General features: G+C 32.0%; 1 pseudogene; it reads right to left on the bottom strand.

Annotated features, from left to right (window-relative positions):
• Positions 1–7,963: 7,963 nt before the first annotated feature.
• LOC132757296 (uncharacterized) lies at positions 7,964–14,799 on the bottom strand (annotated as a pseudogene).
• Positions 14,800–22,397: the final 7,598 nt, after the last annotated feature.

Here is a 22,397-nt window from a genome sequence, read left to right as displayed (position 1 = left end):
CAAGTGGTGCTCGTCTAGTAACAGCTGTAAGTGTGCTGCTGTACAGCCGAATTTCGAACAATAATCTCAGAGGTGGGTATTATTGTGTTTGAATAGTTTTTTTAATAAAAGCAATAATTGAAACATTGGTGTAAAAATTATTTGCATTCTTTCAGATTTTGATTTACATATAATAATAAGTATATCTTGCTGATATACATTTTTATGCCTCAACTAATGGGGATGGGGGAATATAGATATAGTTACAAAATAAATATTCCTAGACTCAATTTCCTTTACAAGTCACTGCCCCAATTATTATTTGAATTATTATGAGAAAAAAATAAATCTAACAAAGTGTCATCAACCAAGTCTTAAATGAAAGTATGCCACACCCAGATGTATGTTAACACTCTTTTTTGCATACGAAATTGCTGATGGTAAAAAGCAACATAGTTTCACATATTAAAAATATGACATTTTTCCATCCTTGTTTTAGTAAATTTTCTACATAACTTTGGGCTTAGTGCATCATATTCAAGTATTCTGAAAAAAATAAAAAAACATTTTTATAACTACACAAGAGATAAATGGACACTTACAAAGAGTTCGCAATTAAAGCAGTGAATAAAAAATCAGCGACAGACAACATTGGATTTTACTTATCCTTAAGTGCAACAGAATATCATATGAAGAGTTAAATGTTCAAAATATATTATATTCCCTGCCTAATATCTTGAACATAGGGACGAATGAGTGGATTCCAACAACTGGTCTTATAGACCATCTGAAACCAAACATGGTATATATCGTTTAAAAAATACTACACAAGTAAATAAAACAACTTGAGTCAGTTACCTATCCTGACTATATAATTCACGACTTCATGAACATTTCAAAAAGAAATATGTTGTTCTTTACTATGATTTAATTCACGGAAGTGAAAAGTCTTTATCAGGCATGACCAGAATTCTTCAAAAGGTTCACGACATCAGTGTACCACATGCTAATGTCATGGAACGACGGGTTGGTTTTGAGGTGATGTGTTCATAAGCAAAAGAGCTTTATCTGCCCAGTCAATAATGCAGAACAACTGTAAAGATTTCGACAGATTCATTGGTATAGTTCATAGGCCTGAATGACACCATCGTTGATCTTCCTATCCTATTACATTTGATCCTGTTGGACCGTTCCTGTTACATTTCATGTTGTTCCTTTTACAAACTTATGCCGTCTGGTATGTTGTATTTGTTTTATGCTAGTTGAATCAGCTTAAACTTGTTCATTTGCCTTGTTAAATTGACTGATAGTTTAAAAGCAGTACATCACCAAAATTATGATATAGTTTTAAGACTTTAGATATTAGAAAAAATATACAACTAAATATTTCTTTACTAATCGTGAGGTTTGCAACTTTAAGTATTTGAATAAGATTTTACCCAATTTCACAACTTCAATGCATATTTGGCGGCCAATATGGCTAATGCCTTAAATAGCATTCTAGTGCTTTTTGCTATAGGATAGGCTATATACATATAAGTGTAAAATGAAATTTAAAATCACGCAGTTCTCACAAAAATCAATTTACATCGTTTTTTGGTCTTACCCGCCTCCAAAAATACAGTGTAATTTTCCACAAAGAGAATGAAAAGAGACAGTTCTTATACATGGGGTAAAGAACCTGCACTCTGCTGTGTTGACTGTGTTATGTAGAATATAAAAAATAAAGAAACATGGTACTGGTACTGCATCTACACATGAACTAAAAAATCATATAAATAATTTTACAAAATGGTGTATTTTTAAAAGTTTGATTTCATAACATAAATTTTGATACCTGAATCTGTTATTTTTTTATTATATTAGCTTATCTATTAAAGTGAAAATATAAATTATCAGTAATCTTTAATCAGTTACAATATTAAATAACAACTGACTAGATTTCCATGTAAAGTTTCAGGAATGTGCATTAATAAGACATTTAACATAACATTTTCCATGCAAATGGTGTTGAAAGAGAATCTCTTTATTATTTTAGAAATCTGATTAATCAAAGGGAGGTTTCAGGACCAAAGAAAATAAAAAAAAAACGTTTAGGTACATTATTCTTATTTTTTTTTCATTTTTAGTCCAAACAGAAAGGCGCAAATGCAATTTACATCAGAAAAAATTCCACCATGACTAGGATTCGACCTGGGAAAAACAAACCATATTCATTCAATGAAGTACACAGCTCTAAAGCACATAGCCAATGATTTTTCTTATAGTTTGCAGAAAAGTTTGCACTCATCGGTGTGTGACAAAAGTAAAACTGCTGCAGGACTTTCATATTTCATGATCTAGTTACACATTTGCAATCAAGTGCTTCTTATGTTGTGGAAACTTGTCTGCAAGTAGTCTGAAATCAAATGCTATGATTATGTTAGAAATATTCATATATAAAGATTTCTGTTTGATGTTAAATGAGAAGAAAGCTTAAAGCTAATTGGGGTCACTTCCAGACCCATTGCCAGGAACGTATATGTGTCATGTTCTAAAAAGTCTTTATAGTAAGAATATATTTGTATGTGTAGGTATATTCTGTGTTAACCAAGAAGTGACAGATGCCTTTTTTGTCACCTTATTCCTGAAATGGTTTGAAGTCAATGACCTTAACCACTCGGCCACGGACGCCCCTATATTCAATACTATAAACATATGTGGCGTTATAGAGAATTTATTCCGTGTTCTTATATCAATGTACTCAAAACGTGGAAATGTACAAGTTAGTACTACCAAAACTACAGAATATTTTACATTTAACACAGGTACAAGGCAAGGGAACGTAACGATACGAAATATATTCATGAGTTATCTCCCTTTCTGCGTAATTAAATCATCGCGGTATATTCATTAAGGACCAAATTCCCGATACTATCTTTTCGTTGATGATGTTGCATATTGAGACGGTTCTGCGCTCGAACTTCAGTCTCAGTTAAATTCAATTTCAGAATCTTGTAATTATAACGGTATGTCTATAAATAAAAAAAAACAACTGGAAATAATCGTATTTAAAAATGGGGACCACGCAGATCATATGAAAATGGCTCTACAGCGGCTGTTCGGTAAATGTCACCACAGTGTTCAAATATATGGTTCTTTTATTTACAACTTCATTATCTTGGACAAAAGCAAAAAAATAACTTGCTAGACATGCCACAGGTGGTAGTATCAGTGTTTGGACACCCCACTCCATCATGCCCCAGGACCCTGCTACAACCCTGAACAAAATATTCAACACTCTAAGCCTTAAAGCAGCTGACCTCCAGAAGATAGCAGAAAAATTTCCGTCTTGCTTATATTTCAAAATACCCCTACAAAAACCTTATATATATGAAAGAAATCGAAATGACACAACATGCTCTGAAAACAAACAGTTCGCTTTTCACAAACGGGAAATATCGTATTTCATTATACTACGGAATTCTTTCATCCGGGTTTTTCTAGTACCACGTGATCGTACAGGACAATATCGCGACCTGTGCTCCGGTATGCACGGGATTTTATCAAACATATAGGGATACGAATAACTGCTTTATCTTTATATTTGTAGTAATTCATGGAACTAAAATTATAATTGATTAATTATTTCATATATATGATGACCAATTTGTCGATTTAACCTTTAGCTTAAAATGTGATAGAGGCCTACTTAATAACGAAAATTGATTAACGATCCCGGACATACCGGATACCGGGATGTTTCCAGATCACTGTTATGACACGTGACCGCATTAAATGAATTATCTTCTCCTAATTTTTTTGGCTACTGCGTTAGTAACGTAGTAGATTATGTAAAAGAAAACCCAATATATTAAAGCTTTTATCAACATTCTTTTTTGAATCAAGATGTCAGTTATGATGGGTTAATACAATAAACCTAACAAGATCAGTATTTACCAATTACTTGAAATTCTATTTCATTTTTTTTATTTTACGATCTGGAGGTCAGTGGCTTTAATATAAGATATCATATACAAAACCATCGGTAAGTTTTAAAAAAATCCACAATCAAAATTATAGTTATAGAAAGGTGGAAAGTCTTAGATATATTCATTTGTATAACAACGAGGGACACGGGAATCGTCGTTTTTGAGACCCAGGTGCATTCCGGTGGCATATCGCTGCATCATTCATTACATCAAGAACTAGAATCCGACAGCTTACCTAATTCAAGCCCAACGAATATCAATATTCTATCGATCTTTTTCTGTTTCACGGTATTGTTTTACTTGTCATAGCCATTTATGAGTCTGGCACCTTCGTTGTTATACGCGATTTGACGTCCAATCAATGGCGTATTCGCTCATTTTCAATTAAACACAGCAATTGGTGTTAAACTGGGTACCTCTAATACGTAGGTTTTTTCTTGAGGTCAAATTGGCTTAAGAAAGGTGGCTACCATTTTGTCTCATAGTGACACTCTCAGTTTTATATTTTTACCTGGTATTTTTTGTTTACAAGTACAATTAATGCCCTTTAATGTAGCATACGTTACTGTCGCCGCCTACAAATAAGTTCCAGAATAAACGAAACATGACTGTGCAATCAGTCATTGCTGCATGCATATGCACTTTTATTACAAGTAAATATATATTTGATAATTAAAACCTCATTGATATCATGGGTGATCAAATGTCGCCAAATGCATATGAATAAATAGTTTCAAACTTAAAACAATTAGAACCAAAACAGAAATTACAAAACTGAAACAATACATGCATAAAATTACATGTATACATTAATATGTGTAATTTTAAGCGAACTTACGCTGACAGCTCCCAAATATCATTCTGGTTTCGGAAATCTTCATTTAATTCAAATCTTTTACAACAGCATTTTAAATGAAACAAACGTTACCAATGTTTTAGAGCTAACCCATTTAAGGAAGACTCCAAACAAGAAAGAAAATAAACATGTGTGAAATTTTGATATATTGACCATTAACTATGGCGTGTTATACGCTCTTGCTTCACTTTTCAACCAACTTTCAATGTAAAATTGAGACATACGTTACAGGAACATACGTTACCAACTTTTTGAAGTAATTTTATCAAAAGGGAAATTCAAGTCAGAGAGCACGTATAAGAGCAACATCAACTTCAATTGTACATTAGTAAGTACATTTTGTTAACTTTGGTCGAGTTTTAACTAGTTAAAGTTACCACAGTGAAACATACTTGTATCGAACAAACTATATTTTGTTTACTTATGCAAAAATAACAAGAGCCATGTCAACATGGCCATCCCCCGCCGAATGTGTTTGCTCATTGGAAGAATGTATTTGTAGTAGAGCAGAATAATTCCATTTTAAGAGGTCTTTTGGTAATGAAAACTGATGGCTATAGTGATTACAGATTTGAAACCTATGTGAATACTGATGGCTGAAAATAACAAAGGGCAATAATGCAGGGTAGGTTATCATTCTTGTGTGCTGCATCCCTCCTCAGTAAAATCTATCCACCTATGAAGTTTCAAGTTGATACCTCAAATACTTTTTGAGAAAAAATTTGAATTGAAAAATTATGTATGAAAAATAACAAAGGGCAATAACTCAAAAATTATAAAAGGTAGAGTTATCATTCTTGTGCACTGCACACCTCCTGAGTGAGATCTATGCACCTATGAAGTTTCATAATGATATCTCAAAGGCCTTTTGAGTCATGCTCTGGACAAAAATTAATTTTGAAAAATAAAAAAGGGCAATAACTAAACAATTATGCAGGGTAGAGTTATCGTTCTTGTGCACTGCACTCTTTCTCTATGAGATTCATCCACCTATGAAGTTTCAAGTGGATACCTCAAATACTTTTTGAGATAAGCTCCGGACAAAATAGTATGAAAAAGAACAAAGGGCAATAACTCAAAAATTGTACAGGGAAGAGTTATCATATTTGTGCATAGCATTCCTCCTCAATAAAATCTATCCACCTATGACATTTCATGTTGACATCTCAAACACTTTTGAGTTATGCTCCACTCGGGTGAAAAATTAGGTATGAAAACTAACAAAGGGCAATAACTCAAAAATCATGAAAGGTAGAGTTATCATTTTTGTGCACTGCACACCTCCTGAGTGAGATCTATGCACCTATGAAGTTTCATTTTGATATCTCAAAGGCTTTTTGAGTTATGCTCTGGACAAAAATTAATTTTGAAAAATAAAAAAGGGCAATACCTCAAAAATAATGCAGGGTAGAGTTATCATTCTTAAGCAATGCACTCCTCCTTAATGAGATCCATCCACCTATGAAGTTTCAAGTTGATACCTCAAATACTTTTTGAGATAAGCTCTGGACAAAATAGCATGAAAAAGAACAAAGGGCAATAACTCAAAAATTGTATAGGGAAGAGTTATCATTCTTGCGCACAACATTCCTCATCAATAAGATCTATCCAACTATGACATTTCATGTTGATATCTCAAAAACTTTTGTGCATAGCATTCCTCCTCAATAAAATCTATCCACCTATGACATTTCATGTTGACATCTCAAACACTTTTGAGTTTTGCTCCACTCAGGTGAAAAATAAAGTATGAAAAATAACAAAGGGCAGTAACTCAAAAAATATTATAGGTAGAGTTATCGTTCTTGTGCACTGCACACCTCTTGAGTGAGATATATGCACCTATGAAGTTTCATGTTGATATCTCATAGGCTTTTGGAGTTATGCTCTGGACAAAAATCAATTTTGAAAAATAACAAAGGGCAATAACTCAAAGATTATGAACTGCACTCCTCCTCAATGAGGTCTATCCACCTATGAAGTTTCAAGTTGATAACTCAAATACTTTTAGATATATGCTCCGGACAAAAATGTCGTACGGAAGGACAGACGGACGTACGGACGGACGGAGACCATTTCTATATCCCCCGCCGCCTTTTCGGCGGGGGATAAAAACATTTAATCGCATATTATGACAATAGAATGATGAACATTTGATTCCAAAATAAAGAATCGATTTTACAAGTAAGTTTCAATCATGTGATAGATTTCATAATTAAGCCGGTGTGAAACATAAGTTTCTCTAACTTTCAATTTTTGAAAATTAAAGAAAAAGTTGGGATTAGCATGCTTTTTAGTAACTGTTACCTTGTATTAGATGTAAGAAGATACAAAAGTGGTTTGCAAAAGAAAGATATGTTCATAATATTCTGATGTACTAGCAGAAATGTTAAAAAATATAAAGTAAGCTGTCCTGCAAAGAACTTACTGGCGTATTTCATCCTATATATAATTTATATAATTATGTTTAAATAATATCCAAAAATATTAAATATTTCACAAAAGAAATAAAATGGTATTTTTAACATTTACGCTAGCGGTTCTCGAACGCTACGACCTTATGTTACGACTTCCATAATGCAACTGTGTGCGTGTATTTAAAGCACACAAACTGTAAGAGGCCACGGAGGCGTGCCATTTGCATTTTTTTGATACAACGCCATATTCAAGAGCGTTTGCAATGGGCGCAGACTCATATCACATGGACAGTAAATGATTGGACCCAATTCCTCTTCACAGTTGAGTCAAGGTTTTGTGTGGACTTAACGGACAGATGGGCTAGGGTTTGGGGAAGTCCAAATGAACGCTTAGCTCCAGCATGCGTTGTAGAACACGACCGTTTTGGCGGGGGCTCAGTCATCATAATCATGGTGTGGGCGGCAATAAGGACCTACAAATCATTGAAAACGGTACACTGACGCGTCAATGAATTCTAAGACGTCCATGTATGCACGTACGCTGGCGCAGTCGGCCCTTATTTTATTCTTATGAATGACAACGCCCGTGCACACATAGCCCATATCACAAACCGATATTTTGAGGAGGCAACTAAGGTTCGCAAGCGAGGTCCCCGGATTTTACTCCAATTGAGCATTCTTGGATTATCCCGCAGAAAGCAATCATTTCACATCACGTCAAACTAACAACAGTTCAGGAGCTAAGACATGCAATCATAGAGAAATGGGACCAGATTCCTCATCGCAAGGTCCGCAGACTCATAGGCAGCAAACGGCGGCGATGTCAGGCCGTAATTAATGCCCGGGGACATCATACTCGGTATCAAACATCCAGCGCCAACCATTTCCTGATTTGAAAGATTTTTATTTAACTATGTGACCTCCAAAATGTTGATTTTCGTCCAGCATACTCTTTCCGCAACAGGCACACGTGAAGGAACACTTCCATTGTCATTATTTATATAAAAATCAGTTCCTAACTAATTATCGTCCGGCATACTCTTTCCGCAACAGGCACACGTCAAGGAACGCTTCCATTGTCATTATTCTCATAAAATCAATTCCTAAATAATAAAATTTAATTCCTTTTAATCAATTTTCACATCTGTTACAAATACACAAAAGTAAAGCATGGTAGAAAGAATGATCCTTAGCAAATTTTGAGAAGTATATAATGATACGCATCCGATTTGTTTTCTCCTACAATCAGAAAAGTGTCTTATGTAATCTTGCATGTCATAAACTATTTTCCTACAATGTTTTGCATTTATAGTTATAAAGATGTAGCTTGACCTCCATTTCTTCCTGCTGGATAAAGTATCCATGTCCTAAGGTGCGAATTAATAACTCCTTTTAAGGCAGCAAAGTTGTAGCTATAAACTTGAGAATATTGCCATCTGGATTACTTCAATCATTATTGATATCTTCTTTAATAATATCTGTTGTTCTGGAGTGGTACATTTGAACAGGTGCTTAGTATGTTACAAGTTCTAAACGAAATACAGTATATAAGTCACTAAAGCTTTTATTGATGGACAAAAAATTACATATTGTAACAAGATTGTTTTTGCTCTACTAACAAACTTATCTAGAAATAAAACACACTTTGCAAGAGGTCCAGTGCTTTTAAACTTTGTAACAAACAGTTTAATATTGCTGCGGTCTATAATGCTTATAGTTACATGGCAAGTGGCCATACAAAACTTCCGCTGCAGTTGTTTCTAAGCTGATTTGTTTGCTGTAACTGAGATCAAAAGTACGGGACATTGTAAAGAGAGCGTAGCTCACCAAGTCTTCCTTACCAAGCTCGAAAAGCATCCCCTTTGCTATTTGTTTCTCCCTAAAATAAAAAACAACAAATATTGTAAGTACTTTTACATTGTATTTACAGATTGCAGTTGAAAAAAAAAATAGTTTTACAATTTCATTATGATAAAGTTATTAAAGTTATATCATTAAATTAATGAGCATCTTATAATTAGCTGGTAGTTATTGCCTTTTAAGAAATACAGCCTTTAACTTTTGATCAATGTTTTAGCAAATAAATTTACTAAAGATATATTTTTGTCAAAGAAGGTAGCTATATCTCAAAAAATAGTCTTGGGAAAAAGCTATTTAGGTTTAAACTTTTACCGACTATATTGAGTGTCCATCTACGAGTATGATTCAAGACCATGTAAGTGACTGGGAATTTTCCAGGAAGAATTAAAGATAGTTCACCCCTCATCACTTGACCCCTAGCCATGTTTTGCAGACACTTCACCCCTCAGACAATTCACCCCTCTTTTTGATGAAATATGATAAAGACACTTCACCGTATATCGTATAATACAGAATTATTCTTAATGTTTTTATTTTCCTGAAAAATGGCTTCTATAACATTTATGATGTAGTAAATAGATATGATAATCATTAAATGAACTTTTCTTTTCTAAAAAGTATTATAATTTTATAAGTGCAATAAAATATTCACTTATTAAAATAGCTTATCAGTAATTAAAACAACTATTTTTCAGCCCTCATTTTAAGGGTGTGATTATATTTGTCATAGATATACGATGATATTTTAATCTTTGTCACACCTCCTTTCATCGTCGGTTACCAACGGTATATACAGACATACTAGATGATATAGAATGAACGGAATATATACCGTAAGTAATCTTTAGTGACTTCTTTCGTAAGTACTGTCCTAAGATGATAATTTGGTCTTAACGGTACATGGGAAAGTCGAAAAACGGGGATATCTGGATTATTATCCGATATTGTAAAAGTAAACACTTACATATACTATATAGCATTATTCTTACATAATCGTTTGTGTATTACCGTTATGGCTCTGTCGGTAGGTCGGAGTAATTGTAACTATTAGTATTTTGTACTCATAGGTTCGAACCCCAAATAGTGTCATTTTATAACCACAGTTTTTTCTTCTTACTCTGTTTTTTATCATTATTCTTTATTTAGTTTTCGTTTTCCTTTTTGTTTTCTTCTTATAATATATATTTTATAGTATATATATATTTTTTTATTTCCATTCTATTTTATTTTTGTATCTTTTGATCGGAGTGTAATAAAATATTCGATATCATATTCATGTATGTATATGAAATTGTTTTCTGAACAATTGGCTGTTCTGAGCTAACAAAAATGTGTCTAACCAGTAGTCAAACTTCTGGCTGTACGGGTAAAACACATTACTGACACGGTTGCTCTACCTACTGCGCTAACAAGTCATATGATAATATGTAGTTTTATTTTCATTTTTATAGGTTGTAGCATTGATCTGCCTAACCTATTTTTCGCATTGTTATTGGTCTTTGTTATGTAAACAAAGGCTCAAGTTATCATCGTAGGACAGTACTACCTTGATAGTTAACTGTTTATATTGCAATCACACATACATGTATATTTAATTGTCAAGTACTACCTTGATAGTTAACTGTTTATGTTTCAAGTCACACATACCAGTGTATTTATTTGTCAATAATATTGAGTTGCATGACTGTGCATTGATTGTTTTCCATTTGAATGTCATTTTTATGTTATTTTTACATGTTGTAATAAATTAAAATTCTGATTCTATATAAATATGTAAAATGTATAATGGTTTTAATACATTAAAAATTTTATGTTATCTAACTGTAAATTGTTTCAACTGATGTAATTATGTTTAAATAGTAATTATTTATCAAAAGTTTCAAAAATAAACATAGACAATGTATATTTGTTATAGAAATATTTATTCAAAAAATAATAAATGTTGAGGAGTGAAGTCTCTTAATGATGTTAGGTTGTGAAGTGTCTTGAGGGGTGAAGTATTTAAAAAGAATTGATAGCCAGAATGTCTGGGGTAAAGTGTCTTGTTCCCTCTAAGAATACAAATGACAAAAAGGTTAGACATTAATATAATGTTGTTGACTTTGTGTAACAATGTTTCACTAATATAAGATATTCAATATAAACAACTTAAATATTATACATTACCATTGTACAACTGTATGGGCTTCATCCCAAACCCGCCTCAGTGGTCGAGGGGTTAGAGCCGATGACTTCAAATCCAGTTACCTCTGTGGCAAGGGTTCGATCCCCGGGAGATGCTTTGGTAGTTTAGCGCGGAGGAAGGTTGTCTAGTACTGATGTAACTCTCCAGGAACGATGGTTAGGAAACTACCCGTCTATATGATTGAAATTCTGTTGGGAAAAGGCGTAAAATGAAACAAACAAACAATCATCCCAAACCAGCAATATTTTGAACTTCCCTACCTCGGACGGGCGTCACCATGTCTGGCCATCTACTTGTCGATAGCAACTGTTCGGGTATCACAAAAGGAAACTGATGTTGTCCGTCCATTATTTCACTGTCTGGATCTTTTTTACAATACAAGTTCCACACAATCCAAAGCTCTGACTGTTTTTTCATGATGAAAATCAGTGGTGCAACAACAAAAAACAGTTCACGCCGAGGAACCGTTTTGATCACATCATGCAGTTTGACAGCTTGATATCATAGTTTACTTTTCCCACCAACCGTCTGAACGGAAAGAAACACATCATATCGGCTCACTAACTGTTCAACAGCTTCAAGTTGAAATGGTTTAAAGTCGGTTATGCTAAATTTTAACTTCAAGCTTTGATAGTTTAAAAAACTGGATAATTAAATTGAACCGATAGCCTCCTTTAACCCGTAAAGATAGCGCTGCGTAAAGCAATTCGTAAAGAAAGCGCTGCGTAAAGCGCCGTTTCATTGGTTGAATTCTCCGCTTTATTTTATCAACGAAACCAATCAAATGTCTCATAAATTATACACAAACCCATGTATAAAATATGCTAGCTATCGAGGCATAACTTTGATATTGATAACCAATATCTCAGATCAGGTTAAAGCTCAGACATCTGTTTAAGCACATTTTAACAATTAAAACAAAATAATCTGTATCTACAAATATCAAAAACAAATTGTACCGAGTGTGTCTTCATGATAAAACATGTACAATTTTATACTGTTTCTCATATGTCATATATAGAGAATAACATGCTATTGTTTTTTGATATCAATTTAATCAGGCGAGGCTGATATTGGCTAGAAAAGGGCGAGGCCTATCATGTAACACATAAAAAGTGTCAAAATTACAAAATTATCTACTTTCAACTAGCGAATTTCGTAGAAAGGGACATTTTTGTTCAAAGAAATAATTCTTGCAAACAAATTCCTCCGCCCCTGAAACTTAAAATTTGTAAATGGTGGCCGTTTTTTCTTTGACTCGAGATTTTTACGTGCAAAAATAGATACATAAGAAAGTAGCACGATAAGATACTTACCTTTAAAGATCGATCTAAAGAAAATCCCTAAGAATCGCATAATTTTTACTGCACCTTTTTTCTTGAATTGTGAAATTCAAAGGTTCACAATTATTTAAATCAATGAAAAGTCAAATCGGCATTCAAACACAAGCTACAAAAACATGCGTCTTATCTTTTTAACTAAACAATTTTTGTTCACTTATTAAAATATTAATCTGGCGAAATAAATTATTGCTCCGCGCCCACAGGCGCGGAGCTATTTGTGTTTACTATTTTTTGTCCATGGTCCCGGATTTGAGCAATAAATCCTTTCGATTAACAGCTAAAAGTAAATCTGCATTCAAGAACTCCTTTCGATTTCTATATTGGTTTCCCCGTCGATGATTCGCAGCATGTCATATTAGAATGAGAACCGGAAAGCAGTTCTGCTGTTACATAAATTCGAAAGCTATAAATAGCTATAAATGTTATACATTTGTTATTTCCCTTTTTTAGTAGTACATGTACATTTACACACAGCATATCAAGTATACTATTAGTGATTGAATTTGTCAATATAAAGAAGATTTCAGGCCAAAGATTTTAATAAGTTTGATTACACAAAGTTTGAGCAAAGTGAGAGTAGGCTAAAATTCATATTTCAACAAAGCTCACATTGTTATATGATGAGCTATTTGCAAGTACACTTCCAATTCTATGTTTTAAAGACTATTTTAAACAAAAATAAAAATGATAACAATAAGAAATTTACCTTGAATGGGCTACATTTCTGAAGACCAAAAACATTCTGTTGCAAATCTTTATGCACATTTCATGAATGGCAAAATCCAGTTTAAAGTATATTTTAGTGCAAACAAATGGTACTATTGCAGAAAATACAGACAAAAACTTTTAAAAACATAAATCTTAGGAAAGTAGTTTATCTGACCGCCTCCATGGCATGTGTAAAAAAGTAGTACCATGAAAATAAACATCATTTACCTATTTCTTGTGTACATGACAAACAGAGACACACTTCACTATTACACATAAAAAGGTTAGATTTTAAAGTTTGATTGTGTTTTCATTTTAATTGTAGTTCATAAGGCTATAAATGATGATTGTTTTCTTGCACTACTTTTTTACAAAAAATAATGGAGGCCATGTGCTAAGAAGGACATGAGATACTGATTTATTTGGAGTTAAGTTTTGAAAGATTTTTGTATTTGCTGCAAAAAAAAAAATAGCTTTTGTTGGCACTAAAACAATAAAACTTTGCAACAGAATGTTTTTGGTCTTCAAAATGTAGCACATTCATGGTAAATGTTCTTATTGTTATCATCGTTATTTTTGTTAATAATTGTCCTTAAAATATAAACCTGGAAGTGTATTTTCAAATGGTTCATCATTTTACAATAACAGCTTTGTTGTTATATGAATTTTGGCCTACTTTCACTTTGGACAGACTTTAGTTAAAACAAACATGACTGACAAAGCTGAATCACCTTAAGCATAGGCTATAGATAGATATCATGACAACAACAGAAACATTGATCTGCAGTTTGAACATGAAGTGTTATGTTTTTTTTAGCTCGACTATACGAAGTATATGGAGAGCTGTCCTACTCGCCCCGGCGTCGGCGTCCGCGTCCAGATTTCAGATTAAAGTTTTGGTGCAGTAAAATATTTGTCACTATAACTTTGTCATTTCTTTAGGTATCAACTTCAAACTTCAAATATATGTTCCTTATCATCAACCACATCTTATGTGATAAGATTCATAACTCTAGCATCAATATTTTCAGATTATCTCCCCTTGAATTTTCCTTAAAAAATAATATTTTTTACTGTAACTTCTTTATTTCTTAAGGGATCACTCTCATACTTCAAATCAATGTATCTTATTATCATCCCCATCTTATGTGACAAGGTTCATAACTCTAGCACCAATATTTTTAAGATTTATCTCCCCTTGAACTTAGAATTTTCCTTAAAAATAATATTTTTGACTGTTACTTCTTTATTTCTTAAGGGATCACCCTCATACTTCAAATATATGTACCTTATCATCATCCCCCTCTTATGTGGTAAGGTTCGTAACTCTTGCACAAATATTTTCAGATTTATCTCTCCTTGAACTTAGAATGTTCCTTAAAAAAATATTATTTTTACTGTAACCTATTTATTTCTTAAAGGGATCAACTTCATACTTCAAATATATGTACCTTATCATCATCCATATCTTATGTGTCATGGTAACTTTTTTAGTTTTAAACGTATCTACTTCAAACTTCAAATACTTATTCCTTATCATCAATTACTTTTTTTGTGACAATGTTCATAACTCTTGAAGCAATTTTCACAGATTAATCTCTCTTTGAACTTAGGATTTTCTTTAAGAAATATTATAACTTTTTTACTTTTTAAGGTATCTACCTTAAACTTCAAATATATATTTCTTATCATTGCACACATGTTGTGGGACAAGGTTCATAACTCTAGCGTGACTATTTCTAGAATTATTTCCCTTGATCTTGGAATTTATGTTAACAAATGTTATTGTTTTACTATAACTTAATACATATTAATACATAATTGATTTTTCTTTCATAGTTTTGTCCTCCTTACTGCATCCAGTATTTTATTAGTCGAGCTTGGCTGTCTCCTGTGAAAGCCCTTGTTATGAATGGTTTTAAAGCAATTCAACATAAAATATATATTGATTACCCTAAAAATTAATTAACATTAGTTTTTTTATATATTACCAATGTCAAATAGCTTTCATATCTTTGTCTCGCACGAATATGATATAAGTGAATTTCCTCATACCTACCTTAAATTCAGATAACGGTCTTCTTTTTTATTGATAAATACTGTATCACCATGTAACGCGTGTATAACAAACAAAAAAATCCTGAATTTGGTCTTTTGGAAATTCATCCCATTTTTTCATTCCAGAGTGTGTTCTACTTTCAGTATTGAAAGAAACCATTTTTTTAATTTGACATGAAAAATATATATGTAATATTACTATATTATAATATTAGTCCCTTTTGTTACTATTTGTATATTTGTTACAATTATAACAGACTTTGCTATTTCTATCATCTATCTTCTGTTACTGAAACAGAACACAGTGCAGTCATGTCACATAACATTTACAAGTCTTGTAAGTCTTGTTTGTATTCAATGGAATTACTTTCCTTACCAGGCAGGCATCAGTGAAAGCATTTTATATAAAATATTTTCCCCTCTTTTTAACGATGGACAGTTATGGACAGTGCATAAGATAAGTATAATTATGCAAAAAATGGTTTACATAACTTTTGGAAAAAATCTACAATAGTACTTAATCTGAATATAACATGACCTGTGCGTAGGAATAATTTGGTAAGGTATCTGTAATGAGCACATTTTTTTTTTGCGCGGAGCTTCTCAATTGCTGCATTGCAGCAACATTTGTACTTGTACATTTAGAAGTTCATAGAGAAAATCGTCTAGCCTGTTTGTTATGTTTACCTGTATAATATGACGTGGACATCGATGATGTCATTTGCAATATAAAGTATGACGTCACTTCATTTAGTTGGTGCTTAACTATTCGCTATCTAATTGATTCTTAATTGAAATCAAAATAGAAATAATAAATAAATAAACATCGCATCTTGATTCAAGACTTGTAAGGGTATAAGATAAAATTGTAGAATTCATATGCTGATAACAATGAGAATATAAGCAATTGAAAAAGTCCGTTAAAATGGGCGGGGTTTATTTCTTCTATCAGGTTACTGACCTGATATCTACAATAATTATCAGACAAGTATTATCGGGCAGTTACTATAGCAATTGCATAATAAAAAAGGTTCAATATTTACTTTATTTAACATCACTACTTAACATAATTTAACTGTACCTTAAGCTAGATTGTGCATAATGTCATATACTGCGGACCAGAATTAATGTGAGCATAAAAACTGTTACTTGCTTGTGAACCTTAGCCTTTGTTACTCTAAAACGTTAAACTTATTCCGTTTAATTCCCAAGTGCATTTTTACGGCATGATTTATAATTCTTTGCTGCTTTAACTTTTTTTTTTAAATTATGAATGTAAAATTATTTTAATATAAGCTTATTAGTTCCATTTACATTAAAATTATTTCTCATCGCAACCTTAGGTAATTAATATAAGATTGTTATCTCAGTATTAAAAAACGACATTTACATGTCCATACAACATATGACATCGTGTTAATTATAACTACATGGATGAATTGTAACTAGAAGATTGACAAATTATTATCCATTTCCATTGAGGTGTTTTCGGTTATTTTAAAGCTCCATTATAAAAGTATTAAAGACAGCATTATTAGGTATCTGAAGTATCTCTGTGAAATATTAAATTCTATTTATGTAGGTAAAATGTGCAGATACATATAAAGGGATAAAAAAATAGTCAAGCCACGGATATAAAATGCATTTTAGTTACAAATAGTTTTGACAGATTAAATGTCCAGAGTAAATACTTAATTTGACTTTTAATCTATAAAATTTAATTTTCCAGACACTGAATAAGACCAACCCCACGCTACATCATATTGTATTTACATTTCTCAATTAATAAGCTTTTCAACAGTGTGTGATTTTGGATCCTACTACACAGCAAAAATGCAACAACGTAGCGGTTACAAACTGACGAAATAAAAACAACAAACCTTTTGAATCAATTTTGGTGTCTTTTGTAGTTTCTGTATCACTTTGCTTAGCCTTATCAAGCTTATGTTCATCTGTGTATGAACATCCAATTGTACAATCCTTTAATATTGATGCAAGAAGGCCTGAAACATTGTCATGATAAGTATAATTATCATATCAGTATTAAACAATGAAATATACATGTCCATAAAACAATGACGTCATGCAAGTTTAAACTATGCCAAAGTTGTAACAAGAAGTTTTGCCGTCCTTTTTATTAAATGTGATGATTTGGATTAGTTTTAAATTAGCATTGATAAAATATCTGAAGTATTTGTTTAAAATTGATGTATTCCTGTAGGTATAATGTACAGATTTATCCAAAGCAATAAAAAGTAAAAAAGCCAAGGCTAAAAAATATTATTAAGAGAACACGTTTCTGCCTCTGTTTCTAACAGTACATGATATAGTTCCCAATTTGTTCTCAAATTAACATTTTCAAGCTGGGACTCTGAACAGATTATTTGAAAAATGTAGATAGTATAGTGAATTAAGCAAATTTATAAACGCAGAGACTCTTTGAAAAAAAGATAATCGGCTGAAATAAAAAAAGACAGGTTAAATTGCAAACGTTGGATCTAAGTTATTCACAAAAGTCATACATAATGGTTCACAAAGCTTGCATAACAACGACATAAAACTTTCTTGTAGGGTTATAAATCTTAAAAATTAGAAAATTGAAATATATATATATATGTGTTTCAAAACGAACGTGTCGTAAAATGGTAAAATAAACTCAATTTCGAACACCAAAATCTGAGCAGTCAGAGGGCAAATATTTTTACAAATCCTTGATTTATAAACAATATGAAATTTAAAAGCATTATTGTATCAATTTATCACATATATAATCTTGTAAATAAATATAGTATACAAAGTATAATATACTAAGTTCTGAAATTAACTTTTTGGACAAAATTCAGAACTTGTTTAAAATTAACTCTGTGAGTTCTTACATTAAATGTACCTTTCACTATGTATTGAGATCTGAAGACAGTGTCAACTGTTTTGTTGGAGGGAGCATGCGAAACAGAACTTAAATATTTGAGCAATTTAACTAGAACATTAAAGAACTATGTGGTACTTTTTATTTAGGAACTATTATTTACATTTTATTTTATAATGCCAATAACTACCCTTTACATTTTTATTTATTATAAATTTTATTTATTCTAATTTTTATTTAAGAATGTTTGATTAGATTACCACATTTCATTAAAAAACCAATCTTACATTACGTTCGTCTTTGTAAAATTTACAGTAAGCTATACAGATTTAAGACCAGCCAATAACCGGAATAAATATCGTATACTTTAAAGCAAAGTTTATCCTAAATTAAACCCGCTTTCACAAGCCAAGTAGTACGTCCATATTATGCAACTTATTACGCAGCCGGCTTACTGTTGCATTACCTTGTTCGAATCACACATGCAGACATTTTTAAAAAGCAATACATTCGTATGTTGCATTACAACGAGTTCTATAAGCAGGTAAACAAATGGTCACTACAGTTGCAAAAGTTGTTGAACTTTTTATTAGCACACAATATGATAAACAAGACCAACAAGGAAAGGCGGCGTTCAATGAACGCAACCGCCACACGCCCCAGCAACAAGAGCCAGTTGCAAGGAGCCCAGGAGGATTCCAAACAAACACAGGACAGGGCACAAGGCAGAGCACGGACAGTCTAATCAGTAAAATGATATATAGAAAAAATGTTAACCTTTGTAAAAAATATGCTAGCCATTCATTTTAATCAAGACATTACTTTGATATTATAAACAATTTTGCAGATCAGTTAAATGCTCCGTAATTTGTACTGATTTTGCTTGTTTTCAAATTGATGAATATAAGATTATCACAAGCTTATCAGTTCGATTCTTAAAAAAATAATTCTCATCGCAACCCTAGGTAATTGATGTTAGAGTTTCATGTAAAAACAATAAAAGAACACTTTTTATGTTGTCTAAATATGGAAAGGACAATTATCCACTTCCTATTGTCGAAATTAATAGGTTACCAATAATCTAAAAACACAACTCTGTAAAGTCCGCGCAATAAATGTTTATATATTTTGCGTATTTATTTACTATATTCATAGATATCCATCACATTATTATACCAAAATGACATAAAGCAATTACGGTTCAATTAATGTCTCCAATTTTTAATTTCATAATACAAATGTAAGAGGAAATTTATAGTTACAGTTAACTGCTATATCTCCAAAAAGGTAATACACATGTAGAAAATACATTTACGTTAAACTTAATAGAATTACTATTGTATCGTTCAAAAAGGACACATTGTATCTGAAATTAATCCCTCACAATGATGACTTAGATGTCGAAAGAAAATGCTTTAACAGAACAAGTTACTCAATTCCCTTTACATTAATTATTATGGGCTACCAGAACGTTAAATTCAACAACTGCTTCAGTGTAACTTCTAGAAAGTACTGTAAATTGATAACAATTAAACACTTTTGATATTTGCATTTAATCAATGTTCTCGTGCTTTTATTATCGGGTTCTATTCATCTTTTATACATCAGATTTATTTTATGCTACAAATGTTTAAAAACAGCAATCCATGAACTAGAATGTAAAGACATTTTTTTTACTTCTAATCTCAAAGAAAATAGTACAAAAAACCTTCTGGCTCATCTTTAGGGTCTTCTGTCCGGAATAATAATGTCCTTTCTGTTTCTTCTTGTTTTGCCTTACTTCCATCATCTACAGTTGGATAGTCTTCATTATCTTCATTATCTGTCAAGACTGTAGTTTTTAGGTCTGAAACATAATTATGATAAGTACATGCATATCATCTTAGGATTTAAAAACAACATATCCATGTTCATAAAAAAATGACGCCATGCTGAAGACAACTACAAATGTATGTCGATGAGTTGTAATTAGATGATTGATCGTCTTATTAACCATTGCAATGATTTGGATTAGTTTAAGACAAAACATTAAAAAATATCTTATTCAAATATTGATTCCTATTTATGCAGATAAAAAGTGCAGATATATCCAAAACGTTAGAAAATTATCAAGCCATGGATATAAAATGCTATTTAACGACCGCGTATTGGCCTTTGTCTCTAACAAGACATAACATAGTTTCTTTTTTTCTCGAACTCACATTTTCAAAGTTGGTACTCTGAAAAAAAATGTATTTAGTGAATGCAGTAAGTTCATCAAAAAGTATCCAATAATTAAAATCAAAATCTATCAAGATGCAATACGCCGTTACTCGCCAAATTGTAATGTAATGTCATGTAATTATCCAACTTATATTACAACCGACTCAATGCCGCCGTGGTTGAAAGCAAGTGCTTTGTTCGAATCACAAATGCGGACCATTTAAAAAAACACACGCATACAAAACATTAGTCTGTTGTTTTGCATTACAATGAGTCAGTGTCCATTGTCAAATAAGGCGTCCGTGGTCGAGTGGTTAAGGTCGTTGACTTCAAACCACTTGCCCCTCACCGCTGTGGGTTCGAATCCCGACAGGAATTTGGATTCTTTCATGTGAGAAAGCTATACAGCTAGCTTAAGGAACGTCGATGGTTCTACTCAGGTGCCCGTCCGTGCCTGAAATAATGCACGGAAGGGCACCCGAGGTCTTCCTGCCCCAGTAAAGCTGGGACCTTTACTGTGTCGGTGTGACGTAAAACCTGATAAAATAATACAAATTCATTGTCAAATAGACATCTTCATGACTTCGTTGTTAATCGTTTTTAATGAAATGGACTATTGGTGTTTTAATAAAATGTGGCGACGAAAATAACAGTCTCATAAAGACATGAAACGGTGATACAACACTAGTGCCGTATATAAGTTGCTCAGTCGTCGGTTGCACTTTTCTTGACAACATTTGACAAAATTTGACCTTTGCTGGTCAGTAAAATCTGGCATACAGCCTTACAACTGATATAGAACTTCTCCAAAACATTTTTTTAATCTATACTGGAACGTATCAATCTCCATCTATAGTTTCTATATTCGTCTTACATTTAAAATAAACGTATCATATTTGTTGAACATATTATATATGTAGTCTTTGTTCCAGTCTTACTGAATGCAGACTTGAAAATTATACAATACTTACAAATGATCAAATCTACATTTAAACACACAGTTCATCCAACAAAGTCATTTATAGCATATAATGACATTGAATGACATTTTCATTTGAAGCAGTTATTTTCAACTAAATTGACAGATAAAATGTACAAAGCAATTGTTAGGTTACAAAACCTTAACTGCCAAGCAATCTTTTAAGCATGGTCAAATTTCCTTAGAAATGATTTTGTTATTATATACTATGCTACTGCTTCTTTCTTTTATAAATATGTGATCTTTTCTGAAATGAAGTATGTACTCACAAATGTACACGATAGTATATACGACTGTTTCATTTCGAGTAGAAAGCTATTTCATACCTGATGTTGTATTTTGAAGCATTTCACCCTTTTCAAATCCACTGTCACTAAAATAATAAACAAGGAGATAACCAATCTGTCCACAACCGAGACTGCCAAATACTACTCTTGTGACCAAATACTTAAATATATTTGATTGGTATGTTTATTCTTGACCCGATAAGTAATCTATTAAAGGTAAAACGAATTTATCCAAAATTATCAAAAATAATCCTACGATTTTGGTATAAACGTATAAACACATATCAAACAGTGTGAGTATGTTACATTCATGTGTATCAACGAAGTACTTGAATGTTATCTAGTTTCCGCAAAGTAATACCTGTATCAATTAAGCAAAAATACTGACCTACTAAATATATATGTCACCCTTCAAATCCACATTAAAACCTAAAAAACAATTTTTGTTGCTTATATTCTTCTATAAAATGAAATGTCTTTGCTCACCCTTTGAACGTTAAGGATATTGCTTCATTTATCTGTTTTATCCATTCCTAGAAACAAAAAAATCATTTATAATCTTTTTTTGCAAAATATATTATTTGTTATCTGCGTAATTGTTTTTTTTTATAAAATTGATTTTCAGTCTACAATACGTAAACTTTTGAAATCCTAAAAAAATGTTATATCATAGACAATCCGGATTT

This window comes from Ruditapes philippinarum, unplaced genomic scaffold (genome assembly GCF_026571515.1).
Source record: "Ruditapes philippinarum isolate M1 unplaced genomic scaffold, ASM2657151v2 ctg3737_1_1_1_1, whole genome shotgun sequence".
NCBI classification, from domain to species: Eukaryota; Metazoa; Mollusca; class Bivalvia; order Venerida; family Veneridae; genus Ruditapes; species Ruditapes philippinarum.
Note: the sequence above shows the minus strand (reverse complement) of the source record. Positions and strands in the feature narration are given on the sequence as shown.